The following is a 25,182-nucleotide window of genomic DNA, read 5'->3' on the forward strand; positions in this document are numbered from 1 at the left end:
GATGTGTGAATTGAAGGGGAACTTGGAGGTGGTGGTGTTCCCATTGTCCTTGCCCTTCTAGGTGGTGGAGGATGTGCATTCGGGTGGTGCAGGTATGGCAAGCAATTAGGAAGGCAACTGGTATGTTGGCCTTTATTGCAAGGGGATTGGAGTACAGGAATAAGGAAGTCTTGCGACAATTGTACAGGGTTTTGGTGAGACCATGTCTGGAGTACTGTGTGCAGTTTCGGTCTCCACATTTAAGGAAGGATATACTTGCATTCAAACAAACATGATTCTGAAGGGGCTGGATAGTGTAGACACAAGAGAGGTTGTTTCCACTGACCGGGAAATCTAAAATACGGGGGCACAGTCTCAGGTTAAGGGGCAAATCATTTAGGACTGAGATGAGGAGAAAGTTCTTCATTCAAAGGGTTGTGAATCTTTGGAATTCTCTACCCCAGAGGGTTGTGGATGTTCCATTGTTGAATACATAACAGGGGGAGGTGGCTCCACAAATATCCCCATCCTCAATGACGGGGGAACCCAGCACATCAGTGCCAAAGACAAGGCTGAATCATTTGTATCCATCTTCAGCCAGAAGTGCCGAGTGGATGGTCCATCTCGGCCTCCTCCTGAGGTCCCCAGCATCACCGATGCCAGACTTCAGCCAATCTGATTCACTCCAGGTGATATCAAGAAATAGCTGAAGGTACTGGATACTGCAAAGCCTATGGCCCCTGACAACATACCGGCAAATGTACTGAAGACTTGTGCTCCAGAACTAGTCACGCTCCAGCCAAGCAGTTCCAGTACAACTACAACACTGGTATCTATCCCGCAATGAGGAAAATTGCCCAAGCATGTCCTGTACACAGTAAGCAGGACAAATCCAATCCGGCCATTTACAGCCCTATCAGTCTACTCTCAATCATTAGCAAAGTGATGGAAGGGGTCATCGACAGTGCTATAAAATGGCACGTGTTCAGCAATAACTTGCTCAGTGACGCTCAATTTGGGTTCTGCCAGGGCCACTCAGCTCCTGACCTCATTACAGCCTTCATCCAAACATAGAGCTGAGCTCAAGAGGTGAGGTGAGAGTGACTGTCCTTTTGACCGAGTATGGCGTCAAGGAGCCCTAGCGAAACTGGAGTCAATGGGGGAAAACTCTCCACTGGTTGAAGTCCTACCTACCACAAAGGAAGATGGTTGTGATTGTTGGAGGTCAATCATCTCAGGACATCACTGTAGGAGTTCCTCAAGGTAGTGTCCTAGGCCCAAACATCTTCAGCTGCTCCATCAATGACCTTCCCTCCTTTATAAGTCAGAAGTGGGGATGTTCGCTGATGATTGCACAATGTTCAACACCATTCGCGCCTCCTCAGATAATGTAGCAGCCCATGTCCAGAGCAACAAGACCTGGACAACATCCAGGCTTGGGCTGATAAATGACAAGTAGCATTCACGCCACACAAGTGCCAAGCAATGTACATCTCAAACAAGAGAGAATCTAACCATCTCCCCTTGACATTCAATGACATTATCATCGCTGAATCCCCCACTATCAACATCCTGGGGTTACCATTGACCAGAAACTGAACTGGACCAGTCGCATAAATACTATGGCTACAAGTGAAGGTCAGAGACTGGGAATTCTTTGGCGAGTAACTCACCTCCTGTCTCCCCAAAGCCTGTCCACCATCTACAAGGCACAAGTCAGGAGTGTGATGGAATACTCTCCACTTGCCTGGATGGGTGCAGCTCCAACAACAGTGAAGAAGCTCGACAGCATCCAGGACAAAGTAACCCACTTGATAGGCACCCCATTCACCACCTTCAACATTCACTCCCGCCACCCCCGACACACACTGACAGCAGTGTGTACCATCTACAAGATGCACGGCAGCAACTCACCAAGGCTCCTTCGAAAGCACCTTCCAAACTTGCAACCTCTACCATCTAAAGGACAAGGGCAGCAAATACATGGGAGCACCACCACCTGCAAGTTCCTTTCCAAGCCGCACACCATCCTGACGGAACTATATCGCTGTTCCTTCATTGTTGCTTGGTCAAATTCCTGGAAATCCCTTCCTAACAGCACTAATATCGTAATTTACACCCCAAGGACTATAGGACTGCACCACCAGGGCAATTAGGGATGGACAATAAATGCTGGCCTAGCCAGTGATGCTCACATACCATGAATGAATAAAAAAAATTACGGCTGGGATAGACAGATTTTTGGTCTCTCAGGGAATCAAGGGATATGACGAACAAGTGGGAAAGTGGAGTTGAAACCTAAGATCAGCCATGATTGTATTGAATGACAGAACAGGCTCAATGGGTCATATGGTCTACTCCTGCTCCTATTTCTTGTGTTCTTGTGCTACAAAAGAAAAGCCTTGTGAGTTGCTGCAGTGCATTCTGATGAAGGGTCACTGACCTGAAACATTAACTCTGTTTCTCTCTCCACAGATGCTGCCAGACCTGCTGAGTATTTCCAGCATTTCTTGTTTGTATCCTACATTACAAAAGTGTCTACTCTTCAGAAACTGTACTTCATTGGCTGTAAAGCGCTTTGGGATGTTGTGAAAGTCTTTGCATAGATCTAAGTTTTCCCTTCTGTCTCAAAAAAGAGATTATTTCTGTCCAGTTTTCATTCGAGAAATTTCTGCACAACCCAGTCAGAAGCGTGACTGGCAACTTCAACAGCACACAAGCTTGCTACCCTAGCTGTGTCGGGATAGAGTATTTTGTCTGATGTAAGGCTGGAGTCAAGTAATGATGATAGTGGGAACAATTTAATGGAACAAATTAAGAGTATTAGAAAGCATTGACTTGGAAGTGTGTTTTTCTTTCCTGTGACATATTGGTATTAATATGCTAAATATATCTATTGACAACACTGATCTCCTTCCTAATATTCTCTTGATTGAAACCCCCTCCCCTCCCCCTCCTGCAGAGAAGCATACTCATTCCAGATTTGACATGAGGCTGACGGCATATAGAGCTTTGGTGAGGTTACACCTGGAGTACTGTGTAATCTCTTTACTTAATGAAGGGCATACTTGAGGGAGTGCAACAAAAGTTCACTAGACTAGTTCCTGGGATGAGGGGCTTGTCCTATGAGGAGAGGTTGAGTAGACTAGTACTATATTCCCTGGAGTTAAGAAGAATGAAAGATGATCGAATTGAAGCATATAAAATTCTTAAGGGGCTTTAACAGGGTAGATCCAGAGAAATGTTTCCTCAGGCTGAGAAATATAGAACCTTGGGTCACATTCTCAGAATAAGGGGTTGGCCATTTAGGACTGAGAGGAGGAGAAATTTCTTCACTCAGAAGGTTTTAAAACTTTGGAATTCTCTACCTCAGAGAGCTGTGGATGCTCCGTCATTGAGTATATTCAAGATTGAGGTCAACAGATTTTTGGGTAAGAAGGGAATTAAAGGGATATGGAGATAGTGCAGGAAGGTGGGGTTGAGGTAGACCAGAATGGCAGAGCAGGGTCGCGACTCCAGCTCCTGTTTCTTATATTCTGAGTTTCTGAATGTGTACAGATAGTGGGTAATTCTCCCAATGGGGGACATGCAGTCAGAAGAGTGATCATCTTTGAGAAAGTAGAAGCTCTTTGGACTTTAACCGAATTCAAATTATCTAAAGAGAGACAAAGCCCATCAACATCTTCTTAATGTGGAAAGACACTGAATTACCTGAAATCTAGAACGTATAGGTTCGGACCTCCTGCAGTGATGCTTGTAGCAAGTCAGATAATATAATGCTTTACAAGCAGAGGATACATGATGTGATGTGCAGTGCATTATTTTGCATCTAAGGTTATGTTGCACCCATTTAGGGTGATTGATATTAAACAAACAAGAGGCAAGTTCGTTCGAAGGCTAAATGCTATTCAGGCTGGAGTTCAAACAACAGCTATATCCGTGCGAAGAGCAATTAAGAAGCTGTGATTTTGGTAATTTCTGTTTTTTGCCTCTAATTTCAAAATGGCAGCAGGAGATTTATCTGGAATGAGATAGTTCACCTGTAATTTAACCTATGACAAGTGTGACACAAGAAGTGTGATGCTCACATGACAGGAAGTGCATGCAGCCAAACAGGTTATAATAAAAACAGATCTACTTGTTCTTGCAGGAGCCATCAGAAAGGAACTGAAGTTAAACATCTGGGAGTTACTTCAGGGTAAAGGAGGCAGGAAAGTTTCCGAGTCATTTAAGGAAGAACAAATGTTAAAAGGATCGAATTGGGATTTCATAATTGGATTGTTTACTACCAACCTACACAAAAAATTAAAAGATAACGTAATATGTAAGAAGTTATTTTACATAAGTGGATTATTTTTGCTCTCAAGACAATAGACATGTTTGCAAAGGCAGGCATCCCACTCCTGGAGCACAGCTTCAGTCCATCCTGGTTAATATCTGGAGCCTGCTTTATACCTCCAGTTTTTCAGCAGATTAACAAGAGTCAAACATGTTTAGGTGAATAAACTGAAAGCTCAGAGTACTTGATTACCTTTGTAAATGTGACCCAAAATGGGTCGTAGCTTTAACAATTATTTCAGCAGTTGCTAAAGTCCAATCACATGATCCATTGTATGTCTTAAAGTTCGGGCAACACATTTAATTTTCTGCTGTGCCTCATACTAAACTTTGTACAATGAACCTCCATTATCAGCTAGAGTTTCACAGGACCCAAAACGTCACCACATTTCAAATTTCCTATTAACATTTCACAGTGAATAAAACATAATGTTTCTTGTATTTGTCTCAAACTCATCTTTATTAATGTACCTGGATAGTGTTGCACCAGAGACTCAAGGCATAAATCTCAATTATCTGCCCATTTCCACTAACCAATAAGGGAATTGTGGAAGTCGGGGGTGGGGGAGGGGTCGGGGGGAGGGTCCCTCCCATTAAGATGTATAATGGAAGTTCAATAATAGTCTTTAGAACACTCCATGGAAAGTACACTGTGTGGTGTGGTATAGATCATATAGCACAGGAGACCATTCAGCCCATCGTGTCTTTGAAGGCTCTTTCCCCATTGAACACTTCCATTAAATCTCTCATTAATCTTAAAGAGAACAATTCCCAGCTTCTCTCATCCCTCCATTGTCGCGCTACGAAGATTAGATTGCAATCCCTGATCTGTGCAAACTGACAGCAGGGACACCACGATCAGGTGTGTCGTGATCCTGGGACTGTGAAGGGGTGGAGTAAGTATTTTGCCTGGGTCATCTGTCATTACTTCTGTAGGTTGCCTAATGCTGGAAAATAGGTGAGAGAGACCTAAATGGAATAGGGATGTGACTGTGAGGCCTACCACTGTCAAACAGCCTTGTAACAATCACCGCCATGGTTAAACAAGAGAAAGGACGACCTGGGCAAGTTAACTCGATGGGGGTGAATAAAAACTTTAGGACAGCCAGACAGATAAAAGAGAAGAAAAAAGACTTGCATTTACATCACACCTTTCACAACCACCAGTTGTCTCAAAGCGCTTTACAGCCAATGAAGTACTTTTGAGTATAATCACTGTTGTAATGCAGGAAATGCTGCAGTCAATTTATGCACAGCAAGCTCCCACAAATAGCAATGTGATAATGACCAGATATTCTGTTTTTTCTAATATTGATTGCAGAATAAATATTGAGTAGGACACTGGGGAGAACTCCCCTGCTCTTCTTCAAAATAGTGCAATGAGATCTGTTACATGCACCTGAGAGGGCAGACGAGGCCTCAATTTAACACCTCATCAAAAAGACGGCATCACTGATTGTGCAGCACTCCCTCAGTACTGCAGTAGAGAGTCAGCCTTGATTTTTGTGATCAAGTCTCTGCAGTGGAACTTGAATCCACAAACTTGTAACTCAGAGGCAAGAGTGTGACCAACTGAGCCACAGCTGACAACACGTTGGCAGAAAATGAAAGGAATATTTTTGCAATCCATTCTGTAGTCACCAGATCAGCACTTCACTAGAATCCATCATCTCAAGTGCTTAGCATTGTGATATAGAGACTGCAACATCCTAATCACCTGTACGAATCATTCACTTTGGCACACTATAGTTCAGCGGACAGCCCTGCTCACAGAAGTCTGATAAAACATGGGCACATTATTTATGCTGTAACCTAACTGGGACTATTCATTCTTCCCCCACTGCCTCCCATGAAAACTCGTAAAACATGGGCGTGTTAATAATGCTGTAACTTGACTGGACTCCGCTTTTCAGAATCAGCAAAAAAAAATGCAGCATTTCAGGGGTGAGAAATTTATTCCGTGCTGATGGGTTGAAATCGATAGCAGCAGTTTTCTGCATCTCAAATAGGCAACTGCAGCCTTTGCCTATTCCGAGGTAATTATCTTATTGCATCACGGAACTTTCCATTTCATCCAGGAGGGCAAATTAAAAAGAGATTTTTGCACACAGAAATTCAGCAGGGACAGTGTCAGCAAGACCCCCTCCTCAGGCCTCCTCAGTCTCTCTGAACCTTGTAAGCAGCAGGCAGGTGACGAATGATGTTCGTAGGAAAAGACACACTGGATTTAGGCAGGTTAGAAAATGCAAGGGCTGTAATCTGGGGCAAAAGAAAACTCAAGGAAAGAATCGACTGCTTCCTTTCTCCACTGCTGTCCTGACGATGGTGGAGTATGGGGGTTGCCATGGGCTCTCTGGTGTCTCATTGAAGTGGCTTTTCTTCTATGACGTTCAATAGGCATCAGAGCCAAGCACCATGCTGCCCTCAATGGGAGCCACTAGTTAAGCACCAGGAGCAGGAATATTGGGCTGACTTTCCCCCTCAGCCTTGGCTGTGTGGGTTGCACTCTTACCTGAGTTAGATGTTGGTGGGTTTAGCTCTCACTGCAGAGACTTCGGCAAGAAATCCAGGCTGAAACTCCACTGCGCGACTGAGGGAATGCTGCACTGTTGAAGGTGCCATCTTTCGAATGAGATACTAAGTGAGGCCTCGTCTGCGTTCACAAGTGGACCCACAGATTCCAAACACTATTTCGACAAACGGCAAGGGAGCTCTACCTGGTGTCCTGGCCAATGTTATCTCTTAACCAACATCAGTAAAATCCAGTCATTAGCACATTGCAGTTAGTGGGACCTTGGGTAAATTGGCTGCCATCTTTCCTACATTAATGCAGTGACTGCACTTTCAAAGTACTCCACTGGCTGTAAAGTAATGAGGTCATGAAAGGCACTATATAAATTGAAGTCTTTCTTTCACTCACTAACTCAAGAACACCATGGACAATAGTAACAATACTAGCTTTAACAGTGCCTGCTATCAGAAAAGACTGCACAGAGTGGGGATTGATTCGGGGACTTTCCTGTTTGTGTAACTCAGGACCATCCTGGATGGGCTACTTCCCTTATAAGCCATTGGGTGAATCATTAATTTTCTTTTTCAGTGAGAAATCATGACTCTCCTTCCCTTCTCCCTCAATATGATCGTCTTCCAATTGTTCCAGCTTTCCCTCTAACTGTTCTGTTACTAATTTCCATCTCCTCCCCTCTTTTTTTATTTTCTTGGGAGGGCCGTGCTTTTGTTCATGCAACCATTTTTTAAGGAAGTGATCAGAGAACGGTAAAGATTCACAGCTAATGCATGCAGTAGAAAATGGACCACCTCCCCCCCTCTCATACAGAGTCTTTGCACATTAGGGACACGATGCTCAGTTGTGTTTTACAGCTGCTTGGCCAAGACCCATGTGTTCTGAAGAGGAACTAGTGTCCTGAGGACACATCTGGCACTTGTAATTAATCCCAGCCAGGATGGGGAGTAAAGGAAGCATTTGCACTGAAATTCCAGAGTAACTCTTCATTTCTTCTATCTACTTCAGCGGTTTACAAAGAATTTCTCTGCAGAAAAAAAAACCAAGATAATGGCATTTTGTTTCTTCACAAAATGGGATCCTGAGCATGCACTATGTGCCTGTCCCAGCAAACCTAGAAACATAAACTGAAGACACAAGCGGCCTGAGTTTTCAATTACTGCTCGAAGATTAAGTTCTGGTCGCTGTGCAATAAATAATGAGCAACTTAACTAAGTGGAACCGTATGTTATTGGCAATGGGTATTCACTCCAAAAAAAAAAGTTTAGCAAGTTAGCATTCAATGGTTTATTCCTGCCATGGACAGCATGCCCATTGACCCAGCTGCTGAAAGCAATGTGTAAAATGAGTGATTTGATCGCAGGGCTCTCAGTTTCATTCTCAACTCTCTGCTGAATTAGCTAATCTCAGGCTAAAGGTCAATAAGAATCTTATAATTGGCCATTTCGAGTGGAGGAGAGGGGAAAGAAATCAACGCCTGCAAGCACACCTATGCAGGGCAAGGGCAGAATATGTTTCAGTCTGATGCTGCCATGGCTGAATAGCTTACTGTCACTCATTATCACAACTCAAGCTTTAAAAATCAGCCCCTTAGATAAAGGATTGGGTGATTGGCTAACAGCCGCTGAACTTTTATCCCAGGATAGAATCAGTGCCTTCCAGAAGATGGCAAAAAATTGGAAGGGAATGCAAAAAGAGAGGAATTAAATCCATGGAATAAAACATTCCAACAAAGATCCTTTCTACAAGTTTTTTTTTGTCTTCCTCTTTAGTGTCCAAACAGAAAGCGAAGGTTTAAAGAACAATGGGTAAAACTCCCAAAATTGGTCACGATTACCTATAAACATGCACTGCACTATTGGCACAGTACAGGGAGGTAGTGTGCATGTTGAGCTTACATAGATAGGCAATTAGAAACTCTGCCCAGCAGTCCAATTCCTACTGCTCCAGAATACACTATTTGTTAATCCCTTGCTGTAATGCCACTTCAGCTGTCATTGTTATCCAACATTTTTTTTAAAGAAATAAAAAAAAATTATGGCATGTCGTCAATCTGTAACAAATCCTGAGATGTTGATTTAAATTTGATTGGATTCTCGACATTTAAGGCAAGCCGGATCAGATAGTTAAAACTTCCCATAAGGCTTACATTTATCTTTTCATAATCGGATAGTAAAACCTGCTCCACGCATAATGTTTCCTTTAACGTTAATATGGGTTTCTTAGTGAACAGCTGGAAGACAAAATTACTTTTACGTTTCAGCGTTGAAAGACTGCGCTGGATTTGATTCTCATAGCCATCAAGGATGAGGTTATAGTGCTTTCCAGTCCCCTCTCCTGTTTTTGTTCATTCATTTGTATTAACTGTCTGCAGCTGATGACTTTCCTCTTGCTGGCAATAATTCTCAAGTATAACTTATCCTGGCACATCTCTCTCTACTGTGTGTTGGACTTTACTCACAGGGCTTACTGATTTCCTTAAAAAATAATTATTGTAAATCCCACACAGAGATGTCAAGGGTTAGTAAAACATTACAGGGAAGGCTATTGGAATGTTTTACATGCATAGTTGCAAGCAAAGCAGCCATCAAGAGAGATGTCCTAAGATCAAACGTTAAACTAAGGCCCCATCTGCTCTCTCAGTTGGATGTAATTGATGTAATGCAATAGATGTGATGGTTTAATATTTAGTAGATTTATTTTTTGCCTTATTTTCCACTGAATATGTAGAACTTTGCTGACCAACATTTACAAAGAATTATAAATTATTTACAGCAAAGAAACAGGCCGCTCAGACTAACATGTTCATGTTTATGTCCCGTCATAGATGTGTACACGATTATTACAGGCTTAACAAAGAAAAGCAGTTCCTATTAGCTGATGGTACAAGGACTAGGGAGCGCAGATTTAAGGTTTTTGGGCAGGAGAATGCAGGGGGAATGTGAGGAAGAACATTTTTACTCAGTGAGTGTTAATGACCTGGAACTTGCTGCCTACGAGGATGGTGGAAGCAGAGACCAACAAGGATTTCAAAAGGAAATTGACTGGGCACTTGAGGGGAATAAATGCGCACAGCCATGGGGATAGAGCAGGGAAATGGGACTGTTTGGCTTACTCTACATCAAGCAACATGGACTCGATGGGCTGAATGGCCTCCTTCTGTGCCCTACTGACCCTATGGGGGATTTTATGCCGAGAGCCCCGCCTCACCCCTTCTACAGAAGGCCCGCTGAATTTAGTGCCAATCAAGCACTTAAGTGGACAGGGGTGGGCCTTCCATAGGATTTAGAACCCGTCGCCTGACGTCCCGACCTTGCAGAGCTGCCGGCCAATCAGAGGACAGCAGCTGCAGCGTCAGGCTGCTACTGTAGCTGCACTTACCAAAGGCCGAGAGTTTTGCTGGAGCCAGGCCTCAGGTAGGTCAGCACGGGAAGGGTCTCGCGAAGTGGGGGCCACATGGGAGATGGGAGGAGGGAGTTCGGCAACAAGGGAGGAGGGATGACTGTCAGCGGACCTCCCGCACCACCCCCCACCCCCCACAGCCTTCATGATGCTGGGTTCCTCATTCAGGCACTAAGTGCCTTTGAATGAGGGACCCTCCCCACCCCTACCGGAGCTGGGAAGCTGCCCACACGGTTTCTCGTGCCGTGTTTCCCGTACGGTGATAGGCCCGCCCACCACAGAGATAATTGTGGCTGTGGCGGGATGAGGGCCTTAGATGGAAGTTAATTACCCATGAAAGGCTCTCAATTGGTGGTGGGGCAGGGAAGCCAATCGCAGGCCTTCCTGCACCGGACTAAATTTTGCCATCCAATCGTCCCCCCCACCTGACCACCATCCCACCCGATCTTATGCTCTCCCCGTCTCCAAAGCCACTGTGGGGAGAGCATAAAATGCCACCCTATGGCTCTAGGACCCTCCTCCCACTCCTCCTCATCTAACCCCATCAACATATCCGTCTATTCCTTTCTCCCTGATGTGCTTATCCAACTTCCCCTTAAATGTATCTATCGTATTCACCTCAACCACCCTGTGTGGTAATGAATTCCATATTCTAACCACTCTCTGGGTAAAGAAGTTTCTCCTGAATTCCCTACTGGAGTTATTATTGATTAACTTGTATTCCTAGGTCTGGTCTACAAGTGGGAACATCTTCTCTATGCCTACCCTATCACACCCCTTCAAAATCTTGAAGATCTCTGTCAGGTCTGCCCCTCAGTCTTCTCTTTTCTAGAGAACAGATCCCCAGCTTGTTCAAGCTTTCCTATCATAGAATAATTACAGCACGGAAGGAGTTCATTTAGCTCTGTGTAGCCATGCCGACTCTCTGCAAGAGGGACTCAGTTAGTCCCACTCCCCTGTAGCCCTGCAAATTTTCTCTCTTCGGAGAATTATCTAATTCCCTTTTGAAAGCCACAATTAAATCTGCCTCCACCACACTCTCAGGCAGTGCATTCCAGATCCTAACCACTCACTGCCTAAAAGAAGTTTTTCCTCGTGTCGCCTCTGGTTCTTTTGCTGATCACCTTAAATCAGTGTCCTCTGGTTCTTGACACTTCCAACAATGGGAACAGTTTTTCCCTATCTACTCTGTCCAGACTCCTCATGATTTTGAACACCTCTATTAGATCTCCTCTCAACCTTGTCTTCTCTAAGGAGAACAGACCCAGCTTCTCCAATCTATTCACATATCTGAGGGTCTCTCATCCCTGGAACCACTCTTGTAAATCTTTTCTGCACCCTCTCTACTGCCTTCACATCCTTCCTAAAGTGCAGTGCCCAGAATTGGACACAATATTCCAGTTGAGGCTGAACCAGCGTTTTATACAGGTACACAATAACATCCTTGCTTTTATACTTCTTGCCTCCATTTATAAAGCCCAGGATCCCGTTTGTCTTATTAACCACTTTCTCAACCTGCCCTGACAGCTTCAATGATTTCTGCATATATTATCTCAGGTCCCTCTGCGTCTGCACCCCATAAAGGGTTCCTGATAGGTATAACTTCTCAGTTTTTGCACCTTCTCTCCTGCCTCTATACCATTTTTATAATTCAGAAACTAGTATTTCTACAGTACCAATCATTCCCTCATTTGCCTAAACTGCATGACAAATCTTTCGGCGCAAGCCTGGTAAGTGTGCATTGGGAGGATGCCTCACCCCCATAGAGATGGGGCAGAGACATCATTGCTGAACTTGGCCCTGTTTTCGTTAATCACCCACGCTTCTCAGCAACAAGTCTCAGGATTGTGGTTAGGCGGAGAGTGCTTCAGTCAACTTGCTACTCCTTAGCCCAGGGGCCATCGAAGTCAATTGTGTCATCTTAGCTGCTGCCCTCGGGTGAGATCAGCTAAATGCAGTGCAGGGCAGAACTGGTTTGATACAGCACATATTAAGTTCGTGTAGAAATTAACTCTGGTATGCAACATGAGCAGAGGCTGCAGCTTTTTAAAAATTTACAGGCAAAGTCTATTTGCTAAATCTGTCAACTTTGCTTGGGATAACTTGGCAACTTTGTTTGTCAACATTCTAGTCAAACATCAAGCACAGCTTTAATTTTCATGCAGCTCTCCCAACCCGTCTGTATGCAAAAGTTTTCCTCATCATTCTCAGTTTACTAATAGTGTCTGCGAGTTAATAGTATTGAAAGGTTGACTTGTTTCCTCCAAACCAGTTCTTCACAGATTAAAAATAAAATACAAATAAAAAATATCAGCCTGAACAAGCAAGGTTTAATTTAGTTGTGGTTGCCCAGGTAACCACAGGAATGGAACGGATTAAAATGAGTTTCACAGTGACAGCAGAGAAGTGTAGGATAGATTTAGCAGTACACACACACACCCTAAGAAAATGCACTCAGTAAATTGAGAAAAACTTTCTTTTAAACGCCTCACTTTTAAAATTTGCATCCTTGTGTTCAAATCCTTCCATGGCCTCCTGCCTATTTCTGTAACCTTCCCCAGACCTACAACCCTCCGAGATCTCAGCACGCCTCCAATTCTGGCCTTTTGTGCATCCCCAATTATAATCGCTCCACTATTGGCGGCTGTGCCTTCAGCTGCCTGGGCCCTCAGCACTGGAATTCCCTCGAGAAACCTCTCCACCTCTCTCTCCTCCTTTAAGCCATTTTTGAAAAGCTAGCTTTTTGACCAAGCTTTTGGTCACCTGTCCTAATATCTGCATATGCAGCTCAGTGTGAAATTGTGTTGGATAACACTTCTGTGAAGCGACATGGGACAGTTAACTATGTTAAAGATGCTATATAAATGCAAGTTATTGTTGCTCTCATTCAGTGGCCATATTAATAAACTTTTCCTTTGTTGCATTTATCAAAAATATCCATTGTATTGATTTTCAATCTAAAAGTAAAAGCAAATGAATGAGAATGAAAGAGTTAATGAAAGAAAAAAAAAACACATCCACCTCAGAATGTCCAAAAGTACTCCATTGCCAATAAATTACTTCTGAAATGTAGTTGCCATTGCTCAGTGCATTCAAGCTCCAGTTTTCCTGCATAACAAGGTCCCAAACACAGCAAATAAAGAAATGACGAGATCTATTTATGGTGGTGTTGTTTGAGGGTGAAATCTTGAAAGGAACACAGAGTCAGAAAGAAAAAAAGAACTCACTGCTCTTCAAAATAGTGTCATGGGACCCTTTATATCCACCTGAACAGGCAGACAGGACCTTAGTTTAATGTCTCATCTGAGAAAACAGCACCTCTGACAATGCAGCACTCCCTCAACACTGCACTGAACCACCAGACTAGATGGTGTACTCAAGGCCAAATTGAGTTGGCTCAAATGGGCAAAGTTTTGATTCTGGGGTGACGGCAGCATTGTCAAACCAAGAGAACTGACCAATGCTTGATTTCCTATTAAGGCATTGTTAATAACTTCCACCTGCTGACAATATACATCTAATCAGCATTCCAATCAGCTGATTTCATTGTACGCAAACCGCACCCAGTGCAAATTAAGAGTCAGGTGGAATAAGGTCATAAATTGGTCACTATTTTACTGCTGCAATAATGTGACTGTGCACTCTCCAACAGTGCTAATCTGCAACAGAATATTGATGGATTTATAAACTCAAATTCAACGGCTGGAAATGACTAATCCATTCATTGCATTTACATTGAATATTCACCATTCAATGTAATACAGGGATGATAGAAACTGACGTCAGGTGACAAAGTGTAATAGGATGTGAGGTTGCGTCAAGGCAGGGAGAACCAAAACCATCTACACCAGCGTTTTGCAACATATGGCCCTCGGGTCAAAGTCCGACCCTCCAAAGGTTTCCATCCAGTCTGCAGATGTAAACTGCCGGAATGTCAGGCACCTTGGCGGGCAGCTATAGGTTTGCTAAGAGCCCGCACCCTCACAAAATGGCTGCGCCCAGCGGAGAGATGGCATTCACAGCCTGCCCCTATAATCCATGCTTACGGTGAGTGGGAAGTGGACAGTGGAGAGCGAGGGACACACAGAGAGAGGGAGATGGGAGAGGGGTGGTGAGAGAGAGGGCGGACGGGGGTGGGGGGGAAGAGAGAGACAGAGGGGGTGAAAGCGAGAGAGATACATTTTTAATGCCTTTATCTCAGAAATGTTCTCACCAACCCTTATGTAGGACAAAAATTGTAATGTGCCCCCCCCCCACCCCGGGGTTGGTCACCCCAATCTACAAGATGTACTGCAGCAACTCGCCAAGACTCCTTTAACAGCACCTTCCAAACTCATGATCTCTACCACCTAGAAGAACAATGGCAGCAGTTGCCTGTGAACACCACCACCTGTATGTTCCCCTCCAAGCTCTGAAAGATGCTATATAAATGCATGTCTTTCTTTCTTTCAAGTTATACACCATCCTGACTTTGAACTATATCGCCGTTCCTTCACTGTCGCTGGGCGGAACCTTCCTAACAGCACTGTGGGTGTACCTACACCCAAGAACTGCAGCGGTTCAAGAAAGCAGCTCACCAGCACCTTTTGAAGGGCAATTAGGGATGGGCAATAAATGCTGGCCTAGCCAGCGACGCCCACATCCTGTGAACAAATAAAAAGAGTGGTGATCGGAGGTTGCTACAGTCCCGAAATTAATACATAAAAGTGCCTTGTGTCAGCTGCAGGCACTCACAGATCAGGATACAACACACCAATCTGCTCTCTCTGTTCTCCCCTGACATTGTGCCCTAGCTCTAAATTCAGAACAACCTTCCCTGCTCTTCATGCTTTCCAGTTGCACTGAATTAAAGAGGGGTCTACCACTCATTGTCTTGACCAGACTGTCGCTTGCAACAGAATGTGGAGCCAAACTCCAATATTCAAACAATGGGATTCCGGGCCAGAGGAGGGCTCAAAATCTGAACTGCAAACAATTGTTCAGCCTTGTTGAAAGTAAAACAGACAATAAGCCACGTTAATGGCTGCCCTTAATGTTTCAAAGCTGGTCATCTCCAACGCTGGAAAACGTGGCATGAATATTTCGGAGTCACATTTGACCACAACTGGTTGGATCTTAATTTAAAACTAATCTTCTCGGATATGGAAATGACTCGAGATAGTTGAACGACACAGAAACATTCTGTCACCTTAATTCGATCGTTTCCATAAATGGGAGCTCATGGAAACTTTGTCCAATTAAGCAGAGGCTTTTCCTCTCTCTCCTCTGCTGCACTCTTCCTTCTTTTACAACTCAGATTTCAACCACTAATGGAAGCCATTTTGAATCAGAGAAACTTCTCCCATGATGTGAATTGCACTGCCCGCTGAACTAGGAGAGACATCAGGTTTGATCCCCACTCCATGCTGAGTTGTCTGATCTCAGCTGAGACATTAGGCAAGGTGCTGCCACTGGTATGAGTACTCCCAGGATTAAGGGAGCAAATTAGCTGGAGTTCCTAATCATCATCGACTGGCTCAGGATGGAAAAGGGTGTACTTATGGACACAAGATCGGGATGAAATGCAACGCCCACCACCCTGTGGTTCAATACCGTACCAATACCAATTGTGTGGGCTCAAAGAAGAATAATTGCCACTACGGTGAGGATGAATACAGCACATCTTTGTGCCAGATCTGTACCAGTGTCAGCCACCATGGTTTAGCACTCTCACCATAGTGTCAGAAGAATATGGGTTAACATAAAATTCAGGCTGACAGTACAGTACTGAAGGAGGGCTGCACTATCGGAGGTGTTGTTTTTGGGATGAGAAGTTAAACCGAGGCCCCGGCTGCCCTCTCAGATGGGTGTAAAAGATTCTATGGTGCTATTCAAAGAACAGGGGAGTTTGCCCCCTGAGTCTTGGCCAATATATATCCCTCAACCAGCATCACAAAAACAGATGATCTGGTCATTCTCCCATTGCTGGTTGTGGGATCTTGCTGTGCACAAATTGCTGCAGCACTTCCTATATTACAACAGTGACTACACTTTTACCTTGCAGAGGCTCAGCGCCAACTCACAGACACTTCCTCCTACCTCCCTCTGGACCATGACCCCACCACCGAACATCAAGCTACTGTCCACAGGACTGTCAAAGACCTCATCTCCTCTGGAGATCTTCCCTCTACAGCTTCCAACCTCATAGTCTCACAATCCCAGACAGCCCGCTTCTACCTCCTTCCCAAAATCCACAAACAGGACTGTCCCGGCAGACCCATTGTTTCAGCCTACTCCTGCCCCACTGAACTTATTTCTTTCTATCTTTACTCTGCTGGTCCAGTCTCTTCCCACCTACATCCGTGACTCTTCTGACGCCCTACGTCATTTTGACAATTTCCAGTTTCCTGGCCCCAACCGCCTCCTCTTCACTATGGACATCCAATCTCTCTACACCTCCATCCCCCACCAGGATAGTTTGAGGGCTCTCCGCTTCTTCCTTGAACAGAGGCCCAACCAGTCCCCAACCACCACCACCCTCCTCTGTCTGGCTGAACTTGTTCTCACATTGAACAACTTCTCCTTCAACCCCACTCACTTCCTTCAAGTAAAAGGTGTTGCTATGGATACCCGCATGGGTCCTAGTTATGTCTGTCTTTTTGTGGGATATATCGAGCATTCTTTGTTCCAGTCCTACTCAGGCCCCCACCCCCAACTCTTTTTCTGGTACATTGATGACTGTATCGGTGCCGTTTCCTGCTCCCGCCCTGAACTGGAAAACGCAATAAATTTTGCTTCCAATTTCCACCCTTCTCTCACCTTTACATGGTCCATCTCTGACACTTCCCTTCCCTTCCTCGACTTCTCTGTCTCCATCTCTGGGGATAGGTTGTCTATGAATATCCATTATAAACCCACTGACTCCCACAACTACCTCGACTACACTTCTTCACACCCTGCCTCCTGTAAGGACTCCATTCCATTCTCCCAGTTTCTCCATCTCCGATGCATCTGCTCTGATGATGCTACCTTCCATGACAGCACTTCTGATATGTCTTCCTTTTTCCTCAACCGAGGATTCCCCCCCACTGTTGTTGACAGAGCCTTCAACCGTGTCCAGCCCATTTCCCGCACCGCTACCCTCACCCCTTCCCCTCCCTCCCAGAACCGCACCAGGGTTCCCCTTGTCCTCACTTTCCACCCCATCAGCCTCCATATCCAAAGGATCATCCTCCGCCATTTCCGCCATCTCCAGCGTGATGCCACTACCAAACGCATCTTCCCCTCCCTTCCCCTGTCAGCATTCCGAAGGGATCATTCCCTCCGCGACACCCTGGTCCACTCCTCCATTACTCCCACCACCTCATCCCCTGCCCATTTACCTCCTCTCTCCTCACTATCCCAGGCCCCAAACACTCCTTTCTGGTGAAGCAGCGATTTACTTGTACTTCTTTCAATGTAGTATACTGTATTCACTGCTCACAATGTGGTCTCCTCTACACTGGGGAGACCAAATGCAGACTGGGTGACCGCTTTGCAGAACACCTCCACTCAGTCCGCAAGCAGGACACCGAGCTTCCGGTTGCTTGCCATTTCAACACTCCCCCCTGCTCTCATGCTCACATCTCTATCCTGGGATTGCTGCAGTGTTCCAGTGAACATCAACGCAAGCTCGAGGAACAGCATCTCATTTACCGATTAGGCACACTGCAGCCTGCCGGACTGAACACTGAGTTCAATAATTTCAGAGCATGACAACCCCCCATTTTACTTTCATTTTTAGTTTTTTTTTTCTTTTTCTTTTTTACATTTTTTTTGTATTTATTTTATTTCATTTCATCTTAGTTTGTTCAGTTTGCTTACCCACTGTTTTTTTTCATGTCTGTACTTGCTGCTGTTCAATTTTCAGTCCGTTAACACCTTATCTGTACTAATGCTTTGTCTTTCAACACACTATTAACATAATGTTTTCCTTTGCTCCATGACCTTCTGGTCAGCTATTCTGTGACCTTGTCCAATCTACACCTTCTCCTTTGTTATCTCTTGCCCCACCCCCGTTTTACTTGCTTATAACCTTTGACATTTCTAATATTTGCCAGTTCTGAAGAAGGGTCACTGACCCGAAACGTTAACTCTGCTTCTCTCTCCACAGATGCTGCCAGACCTGCTGAGTGGTTCCAGCATTTCTTGTTTTTATTTCAGATTTCCAGCATCCGCAGTATTTTGCTTTTACTTCAAAAGTATCTCATTGGCTGTAAAGTGCTTTGGACACGCTGAGGTCATGACTGGCGCTATAGAAATGCAAGTCTTTCTTTCTTTCCCAATGACCTCATCTCTGTGCTGGATATAGGTTAATGGGGGAGTGGTGGAGGGAAACTACGTTAACATTGTACATTGTATCTCTCAAAAATATCACAAAAACCTTCAAATACAAGGAAAATGTTTTGAAATGCAGTGACTTATATGGACAGTTACGACAGCCATTGTACGCACAAGATAGTGAGAGGCATATCAGTCAATCTGTTTTTTTGGTGGTATTAAGCTGAGGGAGGAATGTTGGCTAGCATCCAGGAAGAGGCAAACTCTAATTAAATACCTCAAAATGGTGAAACGCTCCTTCAGCAGTCTCCTGGGATGTCAGCCTAGATTATCAGCTCAAAGCCCTTGATATGGGAGGCCTGAACCTGCAGTCTTCTGGCCCAGAGGCAGAGAATAACAGCATCATTCAAGAAAAATGTTTCCTTACGTATTATAACATCAAGTTCCGCACTAGCTAGATGATCAGGTCAGTGGCTGTATGAGAATCACTCGGAGAGCTTCTTTTAATTTAGAGTGCATTATGATAAATAAAAATTCCCTGTGTCCTTAAAAGACTGAAAATGAAATCCGGTTGAGGTTCCAATGCTTCTTTCTGTGCGACAGTAGTTAATTATTTATTTAGATTTTCTCCTGAATCCCACAGAGGCCACAATACTTCACACATGCACTGCTTGTGGCTGTGTATTAAGCTCTGCAGGGACAAAGCTCAGTGAAAAGCGAAATGTCACAAGTAATTAAAGAAAAATACACCAACTTGTTTTTTAAAACTGGCATTGCAGAACAATAAATGGATTTCCGTTGGCACAGTACCAGAAATAAAACACACCAAGACGCTTAGCTGAAAACTTGGCCTGGTATGTCCCTTTAAGACCAGTACTTTAAGTAGTCCAAGTAACTGTAGTCACTGAGGTTAAGCAAGGGACAATTGCCACTACCTGGAAATGTTACGGTCCAGGTTAATGACTAGCTTTGCATCTAAAATCAAAAATGTGATGTCTCCAGTGTGTCCCCAAGAGTGTTCACTGTGGCTCAGTTGATAGTTTCTGAATCAGAAAGTTTTGGCTTCCTGCCCCACTCCACCGATTTGAGCACAAAATCGAGGTTGACGTCCCCCAGACCAGTACTGAGGGAGTGCAACACTGTCAGAGGGACGGCTGTCTTTCAGCTACAGTGTTAAACCAAGGCCCCTTCTGTCCTCTCTGGTGGATGTAAAAGATCCCATGGCTATATTTTGAAGAAGAGCAGGGAAGTTCTCCCCAGTGCCCTGTCTAATATGTATCCCTCAATCAACATCAAAAGAGCAGATTATCTGGTTAATTCCTACACTGCTATTTTGTGGGAGCTTGCTGTGCACAAATTGGCTGCCGCGTTTTCTACATTGCAACAGTGACTACACTTCAAAAGCACTTCATTGGCTGTAAAGCATTTTGGGATGTCCTGAGGTTGTGAAAGGTGCTATATAAATGCAAGTCTTTCTTTTTCCCTGATGTCACTCTTAATGTCTAACTGCCTCATGCCCCCGTTGTCTGTTCAGCATCACACACATGGACACACACGCAGACACAGACACACACACACAGACACGTGCGCAAAAAGACACACACACACAGACACACACAGACACACACAGACACACACACAAACACGTGCGCAAAAAGACACACAGACACAGACACACACAGACACACACACACACGTGCGCAAAAAGACACACAGACACACACACACACAGACACGTGCAGACACAGATATACACGCATACACAGACACGCGCACACACATAGACGTGCGCAGACACTCATGCACAAACACACACTCGCACACACCACATACACCCCTTGCTGATCTCTCTCCTCTTTAGCCCAGTCTCTTCAACACCTCAACTCCCAGCCCTGCTGAAATCAACTAGCTCCACATAGTATGACTTGTAAATATATCACTGTTCCTTCATCGCCGCTTGGTCAAAATCCTGGAACGCCCTACCATAACAGCACTGTGGGTGTACCTACACCACAGAAACTGCAGAGGTCCAAGAAGTTGGCTCACCACCACCTTCTCTAGGTCAACGATGGATGGACATTGAAGGCTAACCTTATCAACAAGTTAAATAGTCAAGGATTATTTTTACTGGATGGTCAATCAGTAATGAGGGAACATAATTTTTGGATCAGTACTAAAAGCATAAATGAAAACTCAGAAGATTGGTTTTTCCCACACAAGGGATCACTAGTATATGGAATGCTTTACTGCAGAAGCAGATTTAAAAGAAAGTTAATTAAACATTTGAAGGAAAATATTAAAAGGACTTGGAGAAATGGGTCAAGTGAAGAGTCAATATAGTTACACAATGGGTCAAAATGTCTGGAGAGGATCATACAGTCCATCAAGCCGTTCAGTAAGATCATGGTTAATCTTCTACATTAACTTCAACTTCCCCATCCTATCCCCATAACCTTGAATTCCCTTTGTGCCCAAAAATCTACCATCTCAGTGCTATCTTCTGGTACCACAGATGTTGGAGTTTTATTCATTGAAAGCTCTTGTCCTCATCCCCATAGAGTGAGCTTTCATTTTTGTTTGTTTTTTTTAAAAAGAAGAAATAAAGACAAGAGGGCTCCCCAGTTGGCTCAGTGTCTGAATGCAATTTAGAGCCATAGAAATTTCAACATGGTAGGGGGCCATTTTGACCCATTGTGCAACTACAGTGCATTCATACGTAAAGTTTTCAAAGTTTATCTGTTTTTGAGTGATGCTCTTTCTGGTTGCTTTCTGACTGACCTCAACTCGTTTCTGGCATCACTGCGGATGGAAAGCAAGGTGAAAATCTTGGTAATTTGGTTTGTTATTTCTCTCGCATTTTGTCACTTAGAGTGAGGGGCAGTGGGAAAAACGAGAATGAAAGGATAGGAAGAGGAAAGGGATGGGAGAGAGAGAGAGAGAGAGAGAGAGAGAGAGAGAGATTTAAATTCCTAAGATTCCACTTGTACAATTAGTTTCCACCCATAATCCACCCTGGATTTAACAGCACAGACAAAGGATTAACGTAGTGCAGCCAGATTAGCAGTGACACTTTTGCACCTAAACAAACCATGTCCCGTCAGCTCATTACTTCATGGCCTCATTTTACTTTTCTCTGGAACAATGTGCTCAGTCACCAACACCACCACAAAAAGCAAACCAAACCAGTGAGGTGATGCCACAAGACAGGAAACATCTCCGTGCCGACAGTCATGCGAGAAACTAATTAAATCAATTAACAATGAAGACTAGCTGGCAGACTACAGTGTAAAATTCCCTCTAATACTAAACAGCAAAGGCCAGCTTTAGGCTGGGTAGTTTTAACACCAGCCTCCAAATCAAATTAAAGTCATTGTTGCTAATCTGCCCTGAATTTATACACTTCTTGGTCACATTTGCCAATATTGTAATTGATAAAAATTAACTGCACGGACTCCTCATTGAACTCAGCATTATTCATTCTGGTGGGTTTCCCTTTCAAAAGTTGTATGTTATTCTGACTGCATCAGTCCCTGCGTGATGGCCTGAATTAACGAGGGTTCGTTGCACACCCATTCGTACAATTCCAAAACTGACCTGGAATTAAAAGGGCAAAATGCCTAAACCATTGTACAAACATTGGTTAGGCCTCAGCTGCAGTATTGTGTCCAATGAAGGCATTTTTTACCAGGTCCGTGGAGAGACTAGATTCGCTGGGATTGTTCTAGAGCAGGTAGAGTAGAGCAGGTCACAGAGATTTAAGAGAGGTGTTCAAAATCAGCAGGTGTTTTGATTGGGCGAAACTATCTACTCTGTTTCCATTGGCCGGAGTTTCAGAAACTCAATGAATAAAACTCCAACATCTATGGTACCAGAAGATAGCACTGAGATGGTAGATTTTTGGGCACAAAGGTAATTGGCCAAGAGGAAGATAAGGTTTTTTTTTACCCAGTGAGTTGTAATGATCTGGAAACCTCAACCTCAACAAAAAGATTGTGGAGAAAGAGCAGGGCACTGGGAACAATTGCATAGTTCTTTCAAAGAGCTTGATGGGCCTAATAGCCTCCTTAGAATCATAGAAAGTTTAAGGCACAGAAAGAGGCCACTTGGTCCATCGTGGTTGTGTCGGCCGGAAAATGATCCACCTATTCTAATTCTCCTTCTGTGCTGTATGATTCTGGAACATGGCTGCCCCGTATCTCACCCGAGTGATCATTGTTCACATGGGGGCTAAGACAGGGAGTACTGGTGAGCTATTTAACTATGGGAAAGTGTTCACATATGCTGTGGTCCAGTGCAGGGAAGGGTGTTGGGACAACAGTCGGGAGCAACTAACTTTCTGCTCCCCCGCCCAAGCCAAGGGTGCTAAGATCAACTCTAGCTGAAATTGGAAGACGGAGTGCAATTAAGCTAGTTAAGTTATTATTTCTGAATATTGTCTTTTTGTTGATCGACAAGCAGTGAAGAGCTCAAGACTGATGGTGACATTAATAAATCACTGCACGTGAAGACTAGTGGCGCATGTGTGGAGCCCAAAACTTTCAAAATATGTACGGCTTAACAAAGGAACACAGCTTCACTTTCCACCTCCAACTGTGCCTGAATCTCGAGATCAGTGGCTGATCTGTGGGCAACCAGTTTGGAGACCAACAGTTTGACTGGTTTCATTCACAGACTCTCACACTGATTCTCATCCATAATCAAATTCAGGTTGGCAGTCCTCCAGGATTGTCCTGAGTCTCCAGGAATGAAAGACTGATCTCCTGGCCACTGCTTTCAGCAACTCTAGTGAAAAATCACAGGGCTTTTTTTTAATAGAATCAGAGAGTCATAGAGTTGCACAGCACAGAAACAGGCCCTTCGGCCTTCAAACACTTTTCTTCACTGATTATAAAAATATTGGGAGGGGACGGCAGGATGTAAAAAGCAGTTTGCCCGACAGTCAAGAATCATCCAAATAGGTTGCAAAGTGCCTGTTTGCTTTCGGATTCAGTGGGCTGTGACGATGGATGTGCCGAGCCACCAATGGGAGGAGCGTGGGGGTGGGACAGTTTGAGGCAGGATGGTCATGTGATGATACCTCTCGGGAATGTCCTACTTAAGTTGGCAGCCCTAATATAAATAGTTTTCTCTAGTTTCTGCATAATAATTTTTTTTGTATTTGTTCATTGGTGTATTCATTGGTAGGTGGTACAAAAATGTAAAGATAATTATATATATTCTATAAATTCCTGTTGCTATGCAAGGGCCGAGGCCCATAAGGTTTGGCGAAGGCAGAAACAACAAACAGGAGGCCTGGGGACCAAGCATGAAGTCAGTGTGTCATCCACAAAGGCAACAAGCAGGCTTGAAAGTCAGAGTTAGTGCAGGGCCTGAGACATTAGGTGGTGACAAGTTAGAACTCAAATCATAGAGAGATACAGCACTGAAACAAGCTCTTCCGCCCATCGGGTCTGTGCCAACCAACAACCACCCATTTATACTAATCCTATATTAATCCCATATTCCCTACCACATCCCCACCATTCTCCTACCACCAACCTACACTAGGGGCAATTTATAATGGCCAATTTACCTATCAACCTGCAAGTCTTTGGCTGTGGAAGGAAACTGGAGCACCCGGAGGAAACCCATGCGGTCACAGGGAGAACTTGCAAACTCCACATAGGCAGTACCCAGAACTGAACCTGGGAGGCTGCAGTGCTAACCACTGCACCACTCATTCTCAGTTAGAGTGGAGCACAAAAATAAGGTGTAAAATGGCTGTCAAGCCGCAATCAGACATTTCAATTCCCACCCCCACAAGCCTTCAACTTTCTGTCTCCACTGGGCTGGCCGTGCGGATTGGAACCAATGCAGCCGAGAGGGTCTGAATTCCCTCCCCTCCCCCCACCCCCTCGAGTATTTGATTCAGTATTTCTGTTGTGAAAAACAACCAGAAGCTCAGCCCTTAACTGAAGGAGATTCACTGTGTCGATAGCAACATTCAACTCCTGCTCCAACTCATTGTTTCCAGCACACCAATGCTGGAATTCCTTAAGTCCTTCAGTCTCACGATCTACTGGCTTTCGAAAACAAAACATGACATCACCCAAATTAAATACCAGGCAATATGCCTGATCTGGGTGTCCAACACTGAAGCCTCTCTGTAAGACGTATGTTTATTTTTTGACTGAACAATGAGTAAACAATAGCACATTAAAAAACCAAAGTCCGATTTCTGGGCTACTTTGTTCACATGGAGTTCTCAATTATCAACTCAAGACAATCTGAATGGTTAGATTAGCAGGCCACACATTCTTAGTATTACAGAATCGGGTTGAAACATGACTCCTGCCCTATGAAAAAAAAGACTTGCATTTAAAATAGTTCAGTTGGTTGCACTCTCACCTCCGAGTTAGAAGGTTGTGGGTGCAAGTCTCACTCCAGAGAGTCAAGCAGTTGTACTGCAGTACTGAGAGAGTGCTGCACTGTCGGAGGTGCCATCTTTCAGAGAAGGCCCCATCTGTCTGCCCTCTCAGGTGGATGTAAAAGACCCCACAGCCACTATTTCAAAGAAGAGCAAGAGATTGCTTGCTGGTATCCTAGCCAATTATTCATCTCTCAACCAACATCACTACAAAGATTATCTGGCAATTATCACA

The 25,182-nt window shown here is 44.3% G+C and overlaps 1 protein-coding gene across 3 annotated transcripts in view; it reads right to left on the bottom strand.

Annotated features, from left to right (window-relative positions):
• The window catches only part of LOC137376081 (protocadherin-1-like), a 382,929-nt gene that overhangs the window by 314,604 nt on the left and 43,143 nt on the right, over positions 1 to 25,182 (bottom strand). The window lies entirely within an intron of this gene.

The sequence above is a fragment of the Heterodontus francisci genome, chromosome 12, assembly GCF_036365525.1.
Source record: "Heterodontus francisci isolate sHetFra1 chromosome 12, sHetFra1.hap1, whole genome shotgun sequence".
Taxonomy (NCBI): Eukaryota; Metazoa; Chordata; class Chondrichthyes; order Heterodontiformes; family Heterodontidae; genus Heterodontus; species Heterodontus francisci.